Here is a 23,891-nt window from a genome sequence, read left to right as displayed (position 1 = left end):
GGGAGAAGGACCTGCCGCCGGCTGTGGTGCGTTGAATGCGAGGGACTGTTGCGAGGGCAAGGTCGACGGTTGATCGTTGAGGTAGGCCGGTCCGGTGGCAGACAACCTGCTATGCAGAGCTCTAGGTATCACTGGTGCTGCCGCTGCATTAGAGGTCCAGGTCATATTTCCTATGTCAATGTTTCTTTGACCCTTGAAGCAAGGGCCCAAGGGGGAGGAAAATGAAGCAGAGGAGACAATTTGAATTGGGCATCAGAGAGATGAGAGAGATGATGAGAGATGGGAGGGAGAGGGATGGTGTGAGATGGGAGCCCATGTTGTCAATAAAAGTCAGGGGTGAGAGCAACGCAGTAGCTTTCATAAGGGATATAGATGCAGTGACACTTTTGCCTAGGGACCCACTGCATTACAATTATACAATGTTTTACAATAAAAAGTAGGCACAAGAGCTCATTTTCCTTGCTAGCATTAGGGCCGATGGCGCCCTTAGGGCAGAAAATCTGAAGGGCTACAGCCATCTTTAGTGCAGCAGGTGGAGTTGCATTAGGGGCTACAGCACCCCAATTTTGAGGAGTGGTGTTTTGGTCAATTCTATTCTTGTTTGATGCTGTTGATTTTTTTATATGACCCATGTTTAGGCCCTCATTATGTACTTGGCGGCCACCGACATGGCGGTCTCGACCGCCATATAATGTACACAGTGAGGACCACCACAGGCAGCCTTCCACCACCGCCAGGCTACCACTGACAGGCAGCCTGACGATGGCGGAATTCTTCATCAGACACTGTTTCCGCTCGCTGGCCCAGCAGAATGTTAATTATTCGGCCGGCCGGGTCTCAAGGGGCCTGGCAGTCTGTGATAAGACCGCTAGCATGAACACGGCAGGGATTCCCATTGTGTTCATGATGATTCCCTTAGTGTGGATTGCGCAGAAAAGCACCCCTGAAGCGATCTCATGATCCCCGCCTTCTTCGATCACCCCTCCCACTCCTGCAATCCGTGCCATATAGATTTGGAGGGGTGGCCCAACCTTAAAACATTTTGCTTCGGGGGACTCAGAGCAAAAAAGTTTGAAGACCTCTGCTCTAGACATTGGGCTACTTTCGATTCTTGGTTTTGTTTGCACAATTTGTCTTTAGTTGCTTGCCCAATATCTGTAATACTTAAATTATTACTCAATTTTGACAAGAACCTAGTGCTTTCTACTGTGAAATTGCAATGGTGTATGATAAAGGCGTTTACCAATTGGGAAAATTCAATGAAGGGAGCTGAAGTTCTAGTTCTTGTTTGTGTTTTTCTATTTCACTTCCTGTCATTCTTCTGTTTCTCACTGGGATCTCCTGCAAGTCTTTGCATTCTTCTGATCTCCTGCAAGTCTGTAAGTGTTTATGATCTTATTTTGTTAAACCTTTGGATATTGACGGTCATAAATTTCTTTCTTTCAAAGTATATGTTTTGGTGGCAATCACTTCATGGTGGTGATTGGGGATCTCTGCTCTTTTATGTCATTCTCATTTCTTAAAGTTTCTGGATGATAGTACAGCCTTGAAACCTAATCCTACTTTCTTACCCACAGTGAATTCTAAATTTCAATCAGCTCAGGAAGTCATTGTTCCTGTTTCCTTTACATTTCTTTCTTCTGCAGAAGGAAAGTTACTGAGTTTGTTGGAAGTCAAGCGTGCTTTGTCTATCTTAACAGATTCAGCAAGTACAAGAACAGGGACTCTTGTTACCATAGGCTTTTATGGTAAAGTTAAGAAAACTTCTGAAAATGCCTACGAGTTGATTAAGGAAACTCTATTGTCTTCCTATTTGATTCTGGAAAAATCTTCCCTGTGGAAGGTGTAATGCCGGTCCACCAAGAATGTTACAAACTCTTCACTGAATTTCAAAGTGTTACGCTGGAAGAGATTTGCATGGCTGATTCTTGGGCCTCAGAACACACTTTCATAAGACATTGTAGATGTGGAGTGAACAGCTTTTTTGGGTAAGGTGTGTTGCAGTCTACAATGTTGTGATCATTATTCTCAGTCCAACTTGTCTTAGTCCTGGTAATTATGACCCACACCTCTCTAGTTCCAATGCCTGTGACAGAATTTTGGATTACAGGAAACGCTGAGGGAAAGCTACCCCTTTTTGTAGCACCCAGCGGAATAGGTGGGTGGGGATAATTAATGCATTCCTGTTTTGCTTTCTCTCCGTGAGAATGGTAGTAAACCTCTCTACGTAAACACTCCGACGAAGAGGAACTGAACTAAGAGTAATGAAGATTACTGGTAATGAATCAGGTCATTAAAACACTACAGATCTTTTGCTTCTCCCTACCTCATGCCAAAGAGTTTACATGCTGTACCTCAGTCACTCCAAGCCTTCAAATCAAATTTTATGACAAGACCGGAGGCTCCTATTATGCATTCTTTTCTTGTTTATTTTAAATAGCAGCAGTCAAAACAAAAAACTACAAATCCCAAAAGGTGAACCGAAGTAGCCAATGGGAATAAACGTGTAGTTCCCAGTAATACACCAATCACGAATGAGCTGCCCTCATAATACTTACCTTGACTGTGAACAGCCCTCTTTACTTGCTGCTCGACGTCAAGATAAGTATATATTTTTTCATCATATTCTTAATGTGGTTCATTACGGTAATTTCTGACAGTGTGTGTTTATTGGTATATGCGTGTCTGCTTATTTTCAGCAGTTTTCTTCCAAGTCAGCTTGTAGCCGCACGTTTCTTTCCTTCCCCACTTCGTGAGCGCCTCCCGGTTTGAATATTTCAACGTTCCCCTCAGCTTTCAGTTGCCATTTGTGACGACGGTTGAGGGGAAACGTCGACTCCCTACCTTTGCGCTTCAATAATTTCTGGATTTCGTTTTATCTAGGTCGGAATGTCCTTGTCCTTCCCTACAGTCAGAGATAACTGTAACTCCTGCTAGCCACACTTATCTCTTTACCTTTTTTTAAAAGTTCGGCAAAGAACTCCGCAAGGGAGTGGATAAGGCATACTCCACATGCCAGGACAAACTGTTAGATATTGTGGGACCTCTAACCCGCATTTTTGACCTGGCTGAAGCAGCTCACAAGGATAATACCACTGTTAACCCAGCTGACTTGTCTTTATGGGTTCAGTGAGCTGTATGTTAACTGGGTAATGCCAATTCAGCGATCACCCATGAGCGCAGAAAGGGTCTCCTACTCAAGCTCGATCTGAAACTGGTAAACTTGGCTGTCACAGATCCAGTAATTAAGGCAGAAGGTCTCCTGTTTGGGGACTCATTCATAAAGGAGCTCAGTAAATATGTGGCAACTTTCGCTTCGCTGGACAAAGCTCAACAATCACTGAGGAAGATGTTTTCCAGTCTGGTTTTTGCCAGGGCCAGCAGAGGAAGGAACTGCTTTGCCGGGGGGGCATACAATAACCAAGGTCCCTGTGGTGCCTACAACAACTCGTACCAGGAGTACAGACCACAATTCTATCCGCAGAGAAGCCGAGGTTTCTGTAACAAAGGCAACAGGAATTCCAGATACGCTTCTCAGCTCAGTAAGTCACCTTTCTGGCCTTCCTATTGTAGGAGGTCGACCTTTAGTATTCCTTCCAAAATGGCAGTCAATTACAGCGGATCCATGGGTTTTAAATACTGTTCAAGGATATACTATTGAGCTTTACTCAAAGCCTTTTCAGTTAATGCTTCCTCATCCTCCTCAGTTTTCTACGGAAATGACAAACTTAATTTTGTCAGAGGTTCAAACTCTCCTTCAAAAACAGGCAATCATCTCTTCTCCACTCGTCTTTTCAGGCTTCATCAGTTTGGTCTTTCTAGTCCAAAAGAAGAACAAAAAGATGCGCCCGGTTATCAACTCGAAGCAGTTCAATCACTTCGTTGTTTACCGACATTTCAAAATGGAAACTATCTTGCATCTCAGGGATTCTTTGCTTCAGGGCGACTGGATGGTTCGCTTGGATATTCAGGATCTGTAGCTAACCGTCCCTATCCATCCGGCACTTTCAATTCCAATGGCAAAACCAGTCTTTTTCTTCCCTACCTTTCGGCCTCTCTTCCACTCCATGGTGTTTCACAAAGCTCATGAAGCCGGTAGTAGCTTTCTCAGAGCTCAAGGTGTCAGGATGATCATTTATTTGGGCAATATCCTTCTTATGAACTAAAATCGTTTGTCTCTTCTATCTCACGTCCACCTAACTTGTACTCTTCTGACAGATCTCGGTTTCATTATCAATGATGAAAAATCTTCTCTGGTTCCAGTCCAACATATAGAGTTTTTAGATTTTCTAGTGGATTACGTCTTGGCCACTCTACTTCTTCCCCCAGTGAAAATAAAAGTCCATAAAATCAGAAATTCTTCAAACTTTACGCAGTTCTCTTATTTACATCAGATCCCTAGCAAGGATAGCAGACCTTTTGTCTTCTTCAATTCAAGCCATTTTTCCAGGCCCATTACATTAATGGGCTCTTCAAAGGCTGAAGATACGGGAGGACCATCTTTCAATCAGCCCCAGATTTTGTATCAGAATCAGATGCAAGCCGGTCAGGCTGGGGGGCCCGGTGTGGTCCAATCTCAACTGGAGGTACATGGTCACTAGAGGAGTCAAAATTGCATATCAATTGTTTAGAGATGCTTGCCGGCTCCTTTGCAATCAAAAGCCTAGCATGAGACAGAGTTTGCTGTTTGGTTCTTCTCAGAATGGACAACATTTCAGCGGTCCGTTACATCAATCATTTAGGGATCACAAAATCCAAACCTTTAGCCGGTAGTAGCTTTCTCAGAGCTCAAGGTGTCAGGATGATCATTTATTTGGGCAATATCCTTCTTATGAACTAAAATCGTTTGTCTCTTCTATCTCACGTCCACCTAACTTGTACTCTTCTGACAGATCTCGGTTTCATTATCAATGACGAAAAATCTTCTCTGGTTCCAGTCCAACATATAGAGTTTTTAGATTTTCTAGTGGATTACGTCTTGGCCACTCTACTTCTTCCCCCAGTGAAAATAAAAGTCCATAAAATCAGAAATTCTTCAAACTTTACGCAGTTCTCTTATTTACATCAGATCCCTAGCAAGGATAGCAGACCTTTTGTCTTCTTCAATCCAAGCCATTTTTCCAGGCCCATTACATTAATGGGCTCTTCAAAGGCTGAAGATACGGGAGGACCATCTTTTAATCAGCCCCAGATCTTGTATCAGAATCAGATGCAAGCCGGTCAGGCTGGGGGGCCCGGTGTGGTCCAATCTAGACTGGAGGTACATGGTCACTAGAGGAGTCAAAATTGCATATCAGTTGTTTAGAGATGCTTGCCGGCTCCTTTGCGATCAAAAGCCTAGCATGAGACAGAGTTTGCTGTTTGGTTCTTCTCAGAATGGACAACATTTCAGCGGTCCGTTACATCAATCATTTAGGGATCACAAAATCCAAACCTTTAGCGGAATTAGCAAAAGGGTTTTGGGAATTTTGCCTCCAAAACAGAGTTTCGGTTCATGCAGAATATCTACCAGGCAATTTAAATTCAGTAGCAGATTGGCATTCTTGCCATTTTCAAGACTGAAGCGATTGGAAACCCCATTGCGAGATTTTCAAATCTGTTCATCAGAAATGGGGTCCTTTTTGCATAGATCTATTTGCTTCTCATCTCAACGCACAACTTCCCTGATTCTTCAGATGGCGCCCAGATCCATTGGGACTAGCCTTCGATGCTTTTTCTCAGGATTGGTCAACCTCTCTCAATTATGCTTTCCCCCCATTCATTATGATCTCCAGACTGTTAGCTCAAGTGGGACGTCAACACGCTGTGATTGTTCTCATAGCCCCCTTTTGGCAATCTCAGGTGTGGTTTCCCACCCTTCTGGAGCTGTCAATAGACTTCCCCTTTCTTCTTCCTTCCTTTCCGGAACTGCTGTCCTATTCCCTCGGACTTCCTCACACCTTAATCCTCAAGAATCTTTTTACCCTCTCGGCTTGGAAAATATCAGGGAACCTCAGCCAATCCCTTCTATTTCTGCAGAAGCTTCAAACTTTATCGAACTCTCTTGGGATTGAGGAACAAAAAATGCATACAGGTCAGCCAGGTCTTTGTGGCATAGCTGCTGCATGGGAAAACATATTGATTCCCTTTCAACTGATGTAACCTTTATTGTTAATTTCCTTGCAGCGGAAGCTAGTAAAGGTAAGTCTTATTGCACTATTAATTTGTACAGGTCAGCCATTTCATCCTCTCTCCCTTACATTAATGGATAGCAAGTTGGAGAACACCCGTTAGCCTGCTATCTTGTGAAGAGAGTAAAATTTTCCAATCCTCCTCAACCAAAATACAGTACTTTGTGGGATGTCAATGATGTTTTAAACCTATTTGTATCTTGGCCAGATAACACAATGCTTACTTTGAAAAAGTTATCGGTTAAACTTACCATGTTGTTATGCCTTTTTTCTTTTAAACGACTTTCAGATGTTAGAGCCCTTGATATCTCTGCTTGTCATTTTACCCCTACAGGTGTTTTGTTTAATATCCGTAGACGTACTAAGACTAATCTTTCATCCGCATTTTATCCCTATTTTCCTGACCGCCCTAAATTATGTGTGGGTCAATGTATGAACAATTTACGAACAGACAGCCGACTTGAGAAATTCCTCAGTATCCCAACTCCTTATTTCTTTCAGGAAACCTTTTAAACCTGTTTCTTTCCCAGCTCTTGCCCAATGGGTTAAGTGGATTATGTCCTTAGCGGGCATTGATACTTTTTCCTTTGGTGCTCAATCAGCTAGAGGAGCTATGGCTTCTAAAGCTTTCTGGGCTGGTTCCCGGCTCAAGGACATTCTCAGATCGGCTGACTGGTCTAATGATAATGTTTTTAAAGTATTTTATTGCAAACTAGTACAACATGCCTCGTTAAATGTAATTAATTTGCTTTAAACATGCATAATAGGATCCTCCGGTCTTGTCATAAAATGTAGAATTTCCTAGTAATTTATGAAGGAAAGTCTTAATTTTATTAAAGACACAGAGGCGAGTATTATCCCACCTCCACATTTGCTTAACAATTGTTCTCTCCCTCCCTAACAGCGTCATCAACTACTTTGCAGGCTTCCTCCTAAGGACATCATCTCTAATCAGTGCTTTATGGGAGATCCTGCAACATCGATGTCCAGGGCAACAATGACTATTCTAACGTCCGGCTTCTACTAAGTTTCATTCCCGGAGTTGTGAACTTTTTACAGGAACTATTGTCTGTACTCATAGCAGTGTGCAGATTTTGTTCTATCCTTCCATTATTTATTACTTTCTAACCCTTGCATAAGAAAAAAGGGCAGTTCTACGGTCAAGATAAGTATTATGAGGGCAGCTCATTCGTGATTGGTGTATTACTGGGAATTACACGTTTCTTCGCATTGGCTACTTCTGTTCGCCTTTTGGGATTTGTAGTTTTTTGTCTTGACTGCTGCTATTTAAAATGAACAAGAAAAGAATGCATAATACCCCCCTCCATGTCTTAAACAAAATTAAGACTTTCCTTCATTACTAGGAAAATCTACATTGTACGTTGTTTGTATATGCAGGCGTTAATTACACTACATACATACACACGATAAACAACGTTAACAATAGCGACCCATCATCTTTATAAACCGTTGTGTTGCAGAGTCCCGACAAGCCCGTTTTGTACGAGTACTAACTTAGGCAAAGGTGAAAGCTTAAATCCTAACACAAACATCAAAAGTACTGTATAAAGCTAGCAGCCCAAATGGTCTGCTCACATGCCGGTACGCTATCACTTCCGGGGTAGCAGTGGTGGCGTTTTTATTTTGTAGAAGGTTGCCTATCTTTTCCGGGGCGGGTGATTGTTTTCTTCTAGCCAATAGCGGGACTTATTGGGCGGGGCAGACAACCAGCACCGCTTAGTAACGTCTTTTAGCCTGTCAATCAGTACAAACGAACCATCCGATTGCCTCTCCTGGCTTTCGCTGATCCACGTCGGTTAATGAGTCCTTCATATGTTGAAATCAGCGAAAGCAAAGCAGAGGCAGTAGGATAATTAAAGATCTGCTGTCGTGGGGTGGAAGGTAAGGGCTATTTTCTCGAACCTCTTCAGACATAATAGAATTGGCATTTGGGCTTCCCTTGCCTAGGGTAGAAGCTGTTTACCGTATACCAGTGACTACTAGAAGGTAGAATCTGCTCTACGTCTTCTCGTCCTAAAAAATATTGACCCCGCAGACTGGCCCTCGGCCACTCCCTAGAGAGAGCCCGAGAAAGGTCTGATTCCCCCACACGCCTAAAAAAAGTGCTACTGTCTATAGTCCATATAGCCAAGAAGATACGATGGGCTTGATGCAGCCAGCCATATGTAGCAGAGACTTCTTAACTCGCCACACATACATACAGGGAATTTTCTCTCTCTGCGAATGAGAAACGACATCGCATCTGTGACCTTTTCTGTATCCTCGATAAAGAAATGATAGACGGGGAGTGTTTCTATCCCTTGACCTGCCCCGTCCGGTATCCCATTATATGAGAACTCTGACTTTTATGGTACGTTGCTTTCGCTGGCAGTCTCTCAGCCAACTGTTAACGTGCAGATATTTCACGCAGTTTTTCTGGATCCTCTTAAAGGAAGATTTTTTTTTTCTTTTGGCTGGCATGGGATAGTATGTAAATTACAGACAGCACGAATTTGAGTGTTCTGTAAAAGTGGACTTTAGGGTACAATTATTCGACAGTAAGACATGTTTTCAGAGAATGATAATTATTTGCCACCCCTTTACCCGGCCTTTCAATTAATGTAAGTCATCCATGAGACACTTGAATTTTTTTTTATATTTCTATTAACAACAGTGAGAAGCAAGATCAAACGTACTCATTTTATTACAGCCAGCCAGAAGTCATACTAATTAATTGTTGCAGATGCAGTCTACATTTATTCTTTCTACAGTTTGTGCCGTCTACCTCTGAATTTAAAACAATCTTTAGGCCTTACTTAGTGCAATGAATGCCTGAACTTGACCACCTTGCAAAACCTTTCCCAAGAAGTTCAATTCAGAATACAAAAGTTGACTCCTCAGACACTTTTAACTTTTGTTGTTTAGCTGCCTTCCAACATATAACTTGTTATATTCATATCTTTACACTGAACCACAAATGTAACAAGGATTGCCAAATCCATTAGGTCTCATGTTTGAAATACCAAGACTAATCTCTGGGTTTTGCTAATGTGTGTTTATTAAGCATTGGCAAAAGAAAAGAAATCCAACATATTTGTCGGCGTGTCACAAGGCTGGACTGATTCTGCCTGTATTTCCACTGACTCACGCCTAACTCTTTGTTAATTTAACAGCACCAGTAGCCACGCTGGGGCTCCAGTACAGCCTTGGTTGGGCCATGATGATGCACTTTCATGGTTGGCCATTTTGAAAATACTTTTGTAAAGAACAATCTGTTAGATGAATGCTAGTGCTTGCATATGTGTTGTGATGTCATGACGTGTGGGTGTCATAATGAACTGCAGCCATTTTCTCTGTAAGTTTAATTTACTGTTTGAATACGGCCAATGGCCATTTTCGAATGGTTAATACAATTAACAGAATGTAGGTGTTGTGTGTGAAAATGCATGAGGAAGGAGTCCATTCGCTGAGTGCATCTTCCAGGACCACAAAGGGAAAAAACCTGGTTGGGGCCAACAGATAAACTGAGGTTGAGAGTAGTACAAAAAAAAAGTGCAGAGAGAGCAACGTGATCGGGTAAGAGCAATCAAATACATGCACTCCAAAGTAGCGATAAAAAGAAAATGAAAACATAGTTACCTGATGTCAGCATTGGAAGGATACAAGTTATCCAGTGACAATCTATGGTAAACAATAAATACGGCAGGGGCAAAGCTAAAAAAAAGAATAGTGGGGAAAGCCACTGAATCAAGAGTATGGAGCAAAAGAGGCTAAAAAGCCATTAAATTAAAGCAATAAACTGACCGTAAGCTTACACTATATATTATATTGAGGACAATAAACAGGTGAAGCTGCTTGTACATAAGACATAAAATGATCAGAATATGTGCAATAGAGTAGGGGTGTATACTGTGTTGATTTGTCCTGTATAAGATTTAAATTCCAACGAGTGCTTCTTGGAAAACTTTTTTATTTTAAGGCAGTTAATAGAGTCTAGGATAATGCATGTTTAAAAGCTATCTCATTGACTCCAGCCATGGTTGACTTCAGCAAGTTCCGTCATAGTACAATTGAACATGCAGAAGGTGGAGACACAGACCCTAATGGCTTTCTTAAAAAAAAAAAAAAACCTTTACAATGGTCCCTGAAGCTATATGAAGCCTTACGACTTGATGCATCGCGGACAGAATGAGCCCCAAAATGATGCAGGCATGACACCATTGATACAGCAGACAATAGTGGAGGGAGAGCCTGCCTTAGGTGGTCATGCCAAATTGATGAACAATACCTCCATGGCACTTGGCCTTACAGATGCTGTCATATTGAAGTGCAAGTACAGCAAGTTTATCGCACAATGTGACGTATTCTGGGTCCAGGCTGGAAAACAGATGAGAGAAGCAAGGGATGTTCTTTCTTCTGATCACCAGGAAGTGGGCTCTCATTGTGAAATACAGCTTTGAAGTGTGCAATGCTTTCAGTAAGGGCAACCCATTAATTGAGATTAATGACTTCGGCTGAGATGATTCAGTGGCAAACACTACTTAGAGTTTGCTTTGCAAGTAAAAACTAATCTGTCATCGCATCCCATGCCCCATGAAAATGTGGTCTAAACCACTTGAAACATACATATACAAAAATTCCCTTTGGGAATATACTCAATCCGAAACCCTTAATGAAAGAAAAAAGGAAAAAAAAACACAATGAACAAGTTGTGGCTTTAAAAGGGGTGTTTATTTGCAAGAAGATTCAGAGTCGTCCTAAATTAATGTCTTTTCACCTTTAGTTAGATTAAGGGTTTTGGATTGAGTATATTCCCAAAGGGAATTTTTATATGTGTATGTACTTTTACCCTGTCCCTCAGGGGGTGTGAGAGGTACCTCTTCAATTTGTTAAGGAATACTAAACCACTTGTAATTTATCAGATGATCAACAGATCGTCATTGACAAAAAAACAAACCTTCGATTGTCTAGTGGCCTGTGGAATTAACATACCATTCAGAAAAGGGGGGAAAAAAGAAAAACATTTGTATTTTTATATGAGCGACTCATGGGCTATCTACTGCATGAGCTGGCCCACATTGAACACTGCCCTACGAGTGCTTGTAGTCCATAGAGCTTAGGATTTACAGTGGAAAGCACCCTTTGTCAGTTGTTCAGGAAGCTTACAAGATCCCCTTAAATCCTCCATACCACCAGTTTCTGATGGATACAACTACCTGTGGATTCCTCACCTAATGAATACTCCCATGGCGCCAGCATTCGACGGAAATCTTCTTACTAGTCTCTGCACGTCGACGAGGACGTCACTCTAGCCCACGCGACGCCGTCTGACGTCATACAGGCAATAAGAGGTCCTCGACGACGTGCGGACGTCAGTTCCCTTTTTTCCGTGCATTCGAAACGGTTATCTTCGAGGGAGCAACTGTTACTTTTGTGGTTACAGTGTATTTTTGCTGCGTAGTCTTTCGCTGTGGTAATAATGTCGCAGAGAAAGTCTGGATTCAAGCCTTGTCGTGAGTGTGGAGGCAAGATGTCGGTGACGGATCCTCATTCCGATTGCCTTTGGTGTTTGAGCTCCGACCACGACGTCTCGACTTGTGATTCATGCCAGCACATGAATCCAAAGGCCCTCAAGGAACGTGAGGCGAAGCTGTTTATGGCGAAATCGAAGGAGAAGCATCACAAGAAGTCTTCTTCTCCAAGACACCGGCGTCATCGAGACTCCCGGCGCCGTAGAGAATCTCGGCGTCATTCGAAGGAGACTCGTTCCAGGTCTTCGGATCGGCGCCGAAGGACATGGGAGATCAGTCCTACGGTTACGCCGCATCCTTCGACGCCGTTGCCCTCTCCGGCGTCTCCGACTTCACCTGGACAGGCGTCGGTGATTGAGGTATTGGAGCCTCAGGTGTTTTCTCCGGCGTTGCAGACGTCGAGGCCGGCGTCGGGGTCGCCTCCAAGACAGGCCCCCCAGTATCTGGCTTTTCCCACCCCTGGAGCCGATAGTTCCGCATTCTTGAATGCGATGTATGCCATCTTCCAACAGATGGCTCCAGGGGGTGCTCCGGCTGGGCCTTTGGCCTTTTCATTGGGTGATCCTGCGCCTCTTCGGCCGGCACCCTTTATGCCCTTTCTCCCTTTTGGGAACGTGGGCTCGGCGCCAGTGTCGGCGCCGGTGGCCGCTCCGGTGGCTTCAGAAGGATTGGCCCCGGGGATTTCCATCCCGTCGACGTCGGGATTTCGGCCTGTGACTCCGGTGGGTCCATCTGCTTCAACTGCTCTTTCGTCGGCGCCGAAGTTACCTGTGGCGCCGGACGCGGCGTCGGTGGCTTCTGAAGATCGGCGCCGATCTTCGACTTCGGCAGAGGCATTGTCGACTCCGCGTATTGAACAACGGCTTCATTCGAGGAGACGTGCTCTCCGTGTATTAGAGGAGCAGGAGTACCAACGAGCCCTGGAGGAAGGAGAGCTAGAGGACTCGGGTGATGGGCTGCGTGGTCTGGAGTCGGCCAGTGGGCTGGACACTTCCCCTGAGTGGGATCTTTCGTCCCCGGGAGAATACACTGAGGAGGCTGCTTCCTTTCATGCAGTGGTACGGAAGGCAGCTAGTTTTTTGGACCTGCCTTTGCCGGTGGTGGAGGCTAAACAAAACCTTCTAACGGAGGTGCTACATCCGGCCTCAGCTGCGGCGGAGCCTCTTTTGCCATTTAATGACGCTCTGCTGGATCCGGTGTTAGAGGTGTGGAAGAGGCCGGCATCTTCCCCAACAGTTCACAGAGCCGTGGCCAGGAGGTATCGGGCGGCTCCGACTGACCCTGGTTTTCTGTCTAGGCACCCTACGCCGGAGAGCTTGGTGGTGCAGGCCTCCTGTTCATCTAAGTCAGCGCCTGGTTCTTTCCCGACGGTGCCTGGGGACAGAGATTCAAAGAAACTAGAGGCGCAGTCCAAGAAGATTTTTTCGTCCTGCAGTCTGGCGTTGAAGGCCACCAACGCAACCTGTATCCTGGGGAGGTATATTCATGCTCTGATGGATGACATTTCCTCATCATTTACAGAGCTTCCCCAGGGTCTTTTGGATGTTGTTTCAAATGCCCAGGCTGCTGTGACCCAGATTATCCAGACGGGACTGGATACGACCGACTCGGTAGCCAGAGCAATGGGCACAACTGTGGTGGCAAGGAGGCAGGCCTGGCTCCGTAACTCGGGCTTTTCTGCGGATGTACAGTCCACATTGTTGGATCTCCCGTTTGATGGGGACAAACTGTTTGGAGCCAAGGCTGATTCGGCCTTGGAACGTTTTAAGGAGAGCAGGGCCACGGCTAAGTCGTTAGGGCTCCAAGCTCCTTCTTCCACGGCCTCTTCCAGATTTTTCAGGAGGTTTCGTGGATTTGGGCGTGGCTCTTCCTCCTCTTCCTTTCGGGGAAGATATCAGCAACCTGCCTCTTCCCATCCCTATAGATCTTTTAGGGGGAGAGGTAGGGTCCGCACCAGAGGAGCCTCTCAGCAGCACTCTGCCTCTTCCTCATCCTCTGGCGGGGTGCAGCAGGGGAAGCAGCCTTAGGCTTCCACCATTTCCCACTCACTCCTCTCCTGTAGGGGGAAGATTACAGCATTTTCTCACCAAATGGAAGACTGTTACAACGGACACTTGGGTTCTCAGTATTGTGGGAAAAGGCTACACCCTTCCCTTTCGGGAGTTCCCACCCCTCATCCCGCCCGCCCTTCTTATTGTTCAGAAGAACACCTCCTGTTGCTAGAACAGGAGGTACAAGTCCTCCTTTCAAAGGGCGCGGTGGAGTTGGTCCCAGAGCAGGAAAGGGGTCGAGGATGTTACTCAAGGTATTTCCTGATTCCCAAGAAGGATGGTCGTTTGAGACCAATCCTGGACCTGAGGATCTTGAATTGGTTCCTCAAGCAGGAAAAGTTCAAGATGCTGGCCCTAGCACAGGTGCTTTTGGCGTTGAACAAGGAAGACTGGATGGTGTCTGTCGACTTGCAGGATGCTTACTTTCATATCCCGATACTCAAGTCACACAGGAAGTATCTCCGGTTTGTGGTGGGATCTCAGCACTATCAGTTTGCGGTCCTTCCGTTTGGTCTTACTTCAGCACCTCGAGTCTTCACGAAGGTGATGTCGGTGGTTGCGGCAGAACTCAGAAGGAAGGGGATAGCAGTATTCCCTTATTTGGACGACTGGTTGATCAAAGCCAAGTCCCCGGAGCTTGTGTCGCATCATCTGCAGTCAACAACCCAGTTGTTGTTCGACCTGGGTTTTTCGGTGAACGAGCCCAAATATCACCTAGAGCCCTCTCAGCGCTTCCTGTTCATAGGGGCAGTACTGGATACAACATTGGGTCGGGCCTTTCCTCCGCCTCAGCGGATTCAAGATATTCAGGATTTGGTTCCAATGTTTCGAAATGGAGCGGTAGTTCCAGTCCTCAAGGTCCTTCGTCTGCTCGGTCTGTTTGCCTCCTGCATTCTGTTGGTCACGCATGCTCGCTGGCACATGAGGGCTCTTCAGTGGTGCCTCCGAAGGCAGTGGTCTCAACACAAAGGGGATCTAGAGGGTACTGTCAAGATCTCCAGAGATGCTGCTGTGGATTTGAAGTGGTGGATTGCAAGCAACAATCTTTCACAAGGAAAGCCGTTCCAGCAGTCGCCACCAGTGGCCACAGTCATAACGGATGCTTCCACTCTAGGGGGGGGAGCTCATCTGGGGGATCTGGAGATCAAAGGTCTTTGGTCTCCAGAGGAACAGATGTTTCACATCAATCTGTTAGAGTTACGGGCTGTACGTCTGGCTCTCAAGGCCTTCCTCCCTTCCCTTCGTGGTCAGTCGGTACAGGTCCTAACGGACAATACTACCACGATGTGGTACATAAACAAGCAGGGAGGAGTGGGGTCGTACCTTCTCTGCAGAGAAGCTCTTCGACTATGGTCCTGGGCAAAGGACCATCAGATTTGCTTGATAGCAAACCATCTGGCCGGAGTCTTGAACGTGCGTGCGGACAGTCTCAGTCGCCAATTCTCGGCAGACCACGAGTGGCGTCTCCATCCAGATCAAGTCCGTTTAATCTTCCAGAGGTGGGGGTTTCCTCGGGTAGATCTGTTTGCCACTCGAGAGAACGCGCATTGTCCGTTATTCTGCAGCCTCCAGTATCCGATGCAGGGAGCGTTGGGGGACGCGTTTCAAATAACCTGGTGCGGCCAGTTGCTTTACGCGTTTCCTCCCATACCCTTGATTCCTCGAGTATTGAGGAAGATTCGCCAGGACCGGGCTCTAGTCATCCTAATAGCTCCGGATTGGCCAAGGAGGGTATGGTACTCCGACCTTCTCCAACTCTCAATGTGCCCTCCGCTCCGTCTCCCTTTCAGGGCAGACCTCCTCTCGCAGTCGCAGGGGCAGGTTCTACACCCCAACCTCCAGAGTCTGCACCTACATGCCTGGAGATTGAACGGGGCAACCTGAGTTCCTTCTCTCTCCTGCCTGAGGTAGTGGATGTTATATTAGCGGCCAGGCGACACTCCACTAAATCTATCTACGCTAATAGATGGTCTAAATTCGTTGCGTGGTGTGGAGAGAGGCAGATTGATCCTTTGCATGCTCATCTATCGGACGTTTTGTCTTTTGCTCTGTCTCTAGCGCAGAAAGGTTGTGCAGTGGCTACCATTAAGGGTTATTTATCGGCCTTGTCAGCCTTCATATGTCTTCCAGACCAACCATCTTTATTTAAATCCCCTATTGTTATCAGATTCTTGAAAGGTCTTCTAAATAAATATCCTCCAAAGCCATTCGTTATGCCGCAATGGGATTTGTCCTTGGTCCTGACTTTCCTTATGGGGTCCCCTTTTGAACCTATGCATTCTTGCCCCTTGAGGTATTTGGTTTTAAAAACAGTCTTCCTGATAGCTATAACATCAGCAAGGAGAGTGAGTGAGTTGCAGGCCTTATCAGTAAAGCCCCCTTATACAACTTTTTATGGGGATAAGGTGGTGTTGAGGACCAAGGCTGCTTTCCTCCCGAAGGTTGTTTCACCCTTCCATTTGGCTCAGGCAATTACTTTGTCCACGTTCTATCCTCCGCCTCATCCTTCCAAAGAGGAAGAAAGACTGCACCGTCTGGACCCAAAGAGGGCGTTGAGCTTCTTTATTGATAGAACAAAGGATTTCAGGCTGGAGGATCAGCTGTTTATTGGATACGTGGGCAAGAGGAGAGGAAAGGCAGTCCACAAGAGAACACTATCCAGGTGGGTTGTTCTTTGCATTAAAATCTGTTACTCTTTGGCAAAGAAGGATCCTCCTGAGGGCATTAGAGCTCATTCCACCAGAGCTAAGTCGGCCACTTCGGCCTTGGCCAGAGGTGTTCCTGTGGTCGACATCTGCAAGGCCGCAACTTGGTCGTCCCTTCACACTTTTGCAAAACATTACTGTTTGGATTCTGAGGTTAGAAGGGACGGCCATTTTGCACGGTCAGTGCTGCAGGATTTCTTGGTTTGACCATTTAGGCACCCACCGCCGGGCGTGGTACTGCTTTGGGACTCTATTCATTAGGTGAGGAATCCACAGGTAGTTGTATCCATCAGAAGAACGAGTTACTTACCTTCGGTAACGACTTTTCTGGTGGATACATTAACTACCTGTGGATTCCTCACAGTCCCACCCGCCTCCCCGTTGCCTTTCTGGTCTTACCAAGTAATCCTTGAGTACGCTACTCTTGGTCTTTGAGGGTGCAATAGATGTTGTATGTATTATATGTATATATGTATATATCTTTGTGTATATACTTGAGGTGTAGATATATATTTTAAAAAAGAGAGAGTTATATATATATATATATATATATATATATATAAAAGATTTACAGTTATTTATGCAATGTTGTGTATTTTTACAATGTAATGGGATGTTGCCTTGCTCTTTCATTGCATTGCCTGGTTGTTCTCATGCACGTAAAAAATGATTGGTACTGACGTCCGCACGTCGTCGAGGACCTCTTATTGCCTGTATGACGTCAGATGGCGTCGCGTGGGCTAGAGTGACGTCCTCGTCGACGTGCAGAGACTAGTAAGAAGATTTCCGTCGAATGCTGGCGCCATGGGAGTATTCATTAGGTGAGGAATCCACAGGTAGCTAATGTATCCACCAGAAAAGTCGTTACCAAAGGTAAGTAACTCGTTCGTCTGGAATCCTTTAAGAAGCAACAGATGGATATTTTGTGGCGGCTCTGACAGGAGCTCCTAGGGTATATTAAACGGAGAAAGCGAGACTAGATCATTAAGGGGTTCTGGAATGAAGATGCCTTTACCAGCACCACATGGACAACCAATGCTTTCTGTCTGACCAAGTGGAGAAAATGCATTAGCGCCATTGCCAATGGAGGAAGAGTAACACAAATAACCAGTAATCTCACTTTTCACCTGGTCAGCAGCAAAGCATATGTGACATTCCTGGTACAGAGTTTGTAAAATTATGGAAACCCCATTGGTCTAAAAAAAATGGCCATCATGTAACAGAGCCAGAAATTATTGATTTGCACAACACTACATGATACAGAAGTCTGCTGCTGGAATCATGTAGATGCCTGCAAAAAAAACAAAACAATGCCTGTTGTTGCTTTGTTTACTCAGGCGATGTGTGCTGCCTGCTCCAATATGCGATTTTGCAGTCTCTGTTCTTAAGATAATTAGGATGAAGTACTGACCTGCAACCTTCACAGTGATTTATTAGGCTGACTCATTGCTCATCTTCACAATCAATGAAAAACTCACTTTGTCTTCCCTGGATTTCAGTACCTTGATGCTGAGGAGAGGTTTGTAGCTTGGTGGAAAGAAGGATTCATTATTTGTTTAGTGGACCGCTTCTATAGGTGTGACTGTAACCTGTTTGAACTTATTTTTTACAGAGAATGAGTTGTATCATTGTGAAGTTGGAGAAAGATCAGACGGAGGAATGGGCAATGGGTTGCCATGCAGCTCTCCATGCAATTAAAATTAAAAAGTATTTTGAGACTGTTGATTAAGGGACCCTTTGGTTGAGTAAATCTGATGCAGCGGGTTGTCTCAGCACAGACCTTACCAACAAAGCTAAAGCAGCTGGTACCAGATGTGCCTGGTCTGCAGGGTCCAGGTCGATCACCAACTCCTGCTTGGGGATCACAGGAGCTATTTCAAGGGTCCCATTTGGATCTAGATGGATGGTTACTTTCAAAGACTCTTAGAGCTTACAACCCTACAGTTTTCTACTGCCCAGAGATTGCCTTGCAACCATGAGTGAACTCTATTCACTGCAGTGAATGAGGCAGTATTCAAAGTGGCCCTGCTTCAGAAAAATCTTGGTTATTATAGGTTAACCATAGCCCACCATCTCCAGACTAAAGTATCACTGTCATGCATTTCACCAATTTGTTCACACATCCAGACTAAATCTGAAAGGTTGTCTTGTGGTCTAACAAGCAGCTGGAACATTGGCATGGGATTCAAGCTGTCTTGCTTCGACGCAGGTGGATCTTGCATCGCCTTTCTAGTTGTCTCTCACTCTTGGCATCCCAGAAAACCTGAGTATTTGGCAATCTCTGTGTACTTTTCTACTACCACAGCAATGTGTTTTTGTACTCACAAGCAATAATGGCCTAGCTTAAGAAAATGTGTAAAGTATTTAGTAGTAACAGAAGAGTCACAAAGTCAAAGCCCAAAACAATAAAAATCCCATCACCGATTTCTAACAATAGAAAAAAATGAGCAAGTTGACACCAAAATGACAAAAATCTAATAAGGGGAACAGGAGATATGTTTTTTTTTTTTTTTTTTTTTTTTTTTTAATTTTGAAGATGGAAGACAAAAAAATATTCAAGAAAAATAAAATTTTCAGTCTGAAGACTCCGAAATGGAAGTCTAAGTCCCCCAGTGGGTAGGGTTGTAGGCTGTATCTGACAAAGTCCACTCCAAATTGGGTACCCTTGAAGTGAGCGTGGTCCCGCTGACATGCCCAAGGTCTTGGAAATCTAAAAATGTTCTTAATTCAGATTTTCAGGCGTTCTGGAGCAGATCCTTTTCACAACCTCTGAAGCTCCCAGTACTATAGGGGCCATACTTATGGGGCAGGATTTCCTCCAGCAGAGTCCTGTTCAAGTTAAGGCTGGACAGCTCGACACATCAGGAAGGTTGACTCCTGCAGCTTGTTGTAGCCCCACAAGAAATCTGCTAATTGATCCTTAGAGTCCACTTACTACTGGCTCCCTACAAGTGGGAGCAGGTCCAGCCATTCATGTCTCTACAAAGGTCTTAAACAGCTAGTCCAGTCATTTTATGTTCACCCATAGAGTATTCTGATGAGCTGTGGGTCAGGTGTAAATGTTGTAGGTTCTCTAGCCAGTGCATGAGGATGACTGCTGAGCACTCCCTGATCGATGAGAAAAAAGTTTCTGGGGCAGCCCTTCCCACTTTCTCAGCACATCCTGTTTGCTTTTCCTGCAAACTATCCCACAGTGCACTATTTTAAGGCAAATCCAAGATGACAGTACCTGTCTGCCTTTGAATGCTGTTGCTGTACCCGCCAGGAGGATGTAGAGAACTACGCAATCTCCTCCTCCTCGGCTACACAAAACATGTTCTGGGGCCAGCTCCTCCATCCACTGGGCTGGTGTTAAGCTGGCTATGTAGAGCCCAGGAAACAAAAAGCTCCTGTTCCCCAGGTCTCCCTTCACACTTAACTATGAATGGGCAGGCCTCCCCCTTGCCCCTTTCAAGACAGTGATGTTCCTGAATCATTCATAGATTCCCCTCCTGAGCTAATAGGAACCACCTACCTCACACCCAGGTCTTCCTGGCAAAAAACCATAGCCAGATGTTTTTTTTGGGGAGCAGTTATCACATCTCATTAATGGAAAGCTCGGACGGGCCAGCTGCTTACAGGCTAACACTAATTATTCTACTGGAGAGTTAGGAAGACAAGGACTATCTTTCTAAAAGTCAGGTTTCCTAAATATTTTTTATAAATCAGTCTTCACTTCCAGTCACGTACAGAATGGGATTTTTAATAAAACGTTAAAAATAGTGGTTGAATTAGGCCTCAAACCAACAGCAAGAGAGTTGTGATTTCATTCTCCACTTTAGTTTTTCTCACATAACCAATACTGGCTTTTTTTTACAGTGAAAATACCTTTTGAGGGATAGTCACTGTATGTAAATGGCAGCACTTAATTTTCATATGTAGCGCCTTTAAATGCAAGGCACCCTGAGTGTTGCCATAGTGGGTGATTTAAAAAAAAATATATTTAAAAGGAGGTTGCTTTCATGTCAAGCGGGTTATTTTGACATGTTTTCCTGCAGGTTTAAAAGCAGAGGAGTCATGGTACACAGGTAGGCCTGGAACCACATTTGCTTTGTACCCTGAGTGAATGGTATAAATTGATGCAGTCCACAGGTGACATGTAACCTTCTCATGACATTGGTGTAGTTTCCTACACCACATAATATGGTCTTACAGGAAAGTTGGATATTCTATTTATGAGTTAGTCAAGTCTATCATGTGGCCTGGAAAGCAGTGCCCTTAATGTGCAGAGTTAAAAAACAAAACAAGTGTCAGTCCACAAAGCAAGGGGTATGTCCCTTGCAACAAGAGGCACTTTCTGGTAGTTACCTTCTTAATGTTCCACCTGAATACGTGTTTTGATGTATTTCATAAATGTCCAAAGTTTCTGTTTGTGTTTTAGAGAGACTTTCTGTGTTACTTGGTTGAGCTTATCTAAGAATTTGGATGACAGCAGTCTACGGGGAGCCAGTTCTCTTCCAATATTACTGACTATAAATCCAAGAGGACTCTTCCACGTGGCCATTTGCAAGCTACTGGCAGCAGGTATGGGGGAAAACAAGAGTATCTTTCAGCAGTCCCGTCCCTTCCTTTCTCACTGCCAGCAGAATAACCCGAAGCAACTCAAGACACCTTGCTGCCTCTTGTACTTGTAGATAGATAAACATATGCCTGTATCAAGCCTTGCACATGCATTGGTGCCTGCTGGTTCCTACATTGGCATGCACACACTAGCACTGCACTTTCTTTGCACCCACTGAAACGTAAAATGCACCCACTTGCATCATCTTCAACGGGTTCATGCATCTGCTGACACTCACTGCTCTGCATCACATGAACTGAACCCACTTGCACCTGAACAGACCCTTCGCCAATAGTTTGTTGGCATCCACACTGGCATCAACTTGAGCAGTTGTACATGTACAGATTCTGTTACAAGCAAACAACAGACGAGTGACTGCACATACCTGTGGAAGGAAGATGCACACACCAGGATAGAGAGAGACATACGAGGAGGTGCAGATACTGAGACTGAGAGGTGCCATCACAAGAACTGGGATACACTTGCTTTAAAGGGTAGCTTTGTTTAAATGACGTTGCAAGAATTTTGAGTTATGGCTTGGGACCAGATTATGGATTCTTAGACTGGTAAATGTCCTATGCCAGTGATCAATCTCCTGTGTGTTATTTAGAACGCTGGGCTTCATAATTTTTTTTTTTCTTCTTGTAAATGCCAGGTTTTATGCAATTCAGAGTTTGAAGATGATATTGCTTCCACCATGGATATGCGGCTGCTGTTGGTCTGATATGATTTAAGTGCAACATCCAAGAAAAAATGTCCGATGTTCCGGCAAATTTCCATGATGTGTGGGTGGAAACCCCAAGAAATTATGTCCCCAAAGCCATGGTGCAATATTTTCAGCACTCATATTTGTGATGGTAATTTGACTGTGCTAAACAGACACGACAGAATTACTATCATAACAGACTTCCCTCGTACGTGGGTAGCTCCTGTCATGCCTGTGACCCATCGTCCACCATTTTATTGGAGGTGTTTCCCCCACTGTGCTTTCAGCTGGGTTATCCAGCTACCAAACGTACCACGGTCCCTTATGTCTGATGGACAAGTAGACTTTCTCTTTTGTCTTCCTGGGCCACTTATCACTTCAGATATATCTTATTGCAATGCTGCAGTTCTTGCAACTAATGCTAATCGTGAAATTATGTTAAATAGGGTCCGAACTGGGGTATCCTGCTGCCCACAGCTAATCATGGAAGCTGAGACTGACCATGAGCAATGGGGCATACAATGAGGAACTACGCTGTTCATTGGTTGTTGGAATATAGACCAGTTTGGTGGTTGGAGGGTTCTTTGGACCCTGTGGAATAACTTCTGTAAATATGTGAATAAGTGTAGCTGAATGCCATTTGTCAGTGCTATATTTAAAACCTATTTGCCCGTGTCACTGTATCATTTAAGAAACAGTTAAATTACCTATTACGTGAGGGCTTGGCTCTATATTAAGGAGCATTATTTCTCCATACTAGTTAATCATTTATGTCCCTTTAAAAAAATATGCACCCAATTCAAACACTTACTATGCACTGTGAGTTGCACCTCATTAGAAGTGCTTTTCTGAACTTGCAAGCAAATGTCTTTTTTGCATAGGGTTGTGAGTTTCGAAGAACTCTGTAAATGCAAGCAATGTGACTGGCTAACTGTTCAGTCTTTAAAAGGTTCAGTAGATTTAGTGGCATGTTGCCCATTAAACATGCATTTGGAAAAAAAAAGATTTATTGCTTCCATGTTATCTTTTTATGGCTAGTCCCGTCTTTGTTTTAGTTGTAAAGTAGCACCATTAGTATTTGAATAGTGCATAGATAGCTTTGAGTTATTTTTTTACCGCAGTGAGAATCGCCAAACAACAATTAAGAAACTTTTAAAGGCTTTTCTGGCTTTGCCACAGTAAAAGAGGCTTGTCCAACGTAGTCAGGACCTGCAGTTGCCCCAGACCTCTGTAAAGCAAGACCTGACTCAATCTCAAGCTCATCCTATTGCCAGTGCAAATAACCCAGGCTGTTCTTCGAGCTGAACCCTGTGGCATCCCGTTGCCTGAGCTTCCCTAGAAAAGGGTGGCAGAAGACAAAGACATCACCTCACCCTCACTCTCACTCTCGACATCAGAGCCTACTTCTCTCTTCTTGAATTCCACAAGAAGCTGAAGACCTGGTTTTCCAATTAACCATCTACCATATCATGGGCTAGGCATTCACCTGCTCAGTGCCAGTATACCCTTGCAGGTGATAGTGTGCTTACAAATACACATAACATAAGCTAAAACCTGTTTTGACAAGGAAGAACCAAGGCTAAGAAATCCTACTGTTCAGTATGTGCACAGTACAAATTCCATCATCCTGCATACCCCGCACCCAGCAACACCCAAGTCCTTCGAACCTCTTAGCTGTCAAATCCTATTCTCAGCTTTTTAGATAGCCTTTAATCTGATTTGCAGTCCCTCCGCACACAGGCCTAAGAAGAACACCTCTACCTCCCTTCAGCATATACACCCTACATTGCTCAGTGACTCTAAACAAAACCCAAAATCAACATGCCCAAAGGCAGCGTGCTCATCTTCATCCTATCGGCATAACCACAACCCATTTCAAGATCGGAATACCTTGAATGGGGCAAAGCACTTCATCATCTGCTTCTCCATTTTTCACTGAACACCATTTGTTAGAAAAGTGAATTATTAGCTAGGGTGGTTGTGCGACCTACCAAGAAATAAGGGCACTAATTCGTATCTGAGTCAGTTAGGTTTCTATAGATCAAACCTTAGCTCAGTCTTGGATATCTGTGGCACAAAGTTGTCAGGCCTATCTGAAAGGACAAAAAGTGTAAAGCATTTATCAGTA

General features: G+C 44.5%; 1 protein-coding gene across 5 annotated transcripts in view; it reads left to right on the top strand.

Annotated features, from left to right (window-relative positions):
• The first annotated feature begins 7,946 nt into the window (after positions 1–7,946).
• The window catches only part of BCKDK (branched chain keto acid dehydrogenase kinase), a 247,806-nt gene continuing 231,861 nt past the window's right edge, over positions 7,947–23,891 (top strand). For 2 of the 5 annotated variants that reach the window (XM_069244201.1, XM_069244202.1), the window contains exon 1: positions 7,981–8,072. The gene's annotated coding sequence lies outside the window, so the exon portion shown is untranslated. Of the gene's footprint in view, positions 8,073–20,877; positions 21,021–23,891 lie in introns of all 5 variants that reach the window. The other 3 variants (XM_069244204.1, XM_069244198.1, XM_069244203.1) reach the window with 3 other exon arrangements.

Source organism: Pleurodeles waltl, chromosome 7 (assembly GCF_031143425.1).
Source record: "Pleurodeles waltl isolate 20211129_DDA chromosome 7, aPleWal1.hap1.20221129, whole genome shotgun sequence".
Lineage (NCBI taxonomy): Eukaryota > Metazoa > Chordata > Amphibia > Caudata > Salamandridae > Pleurodeles > Pleurodeles waltl.
This window is presented reverse-complemented; position numbering and strand designations above follow the sequence as displayed.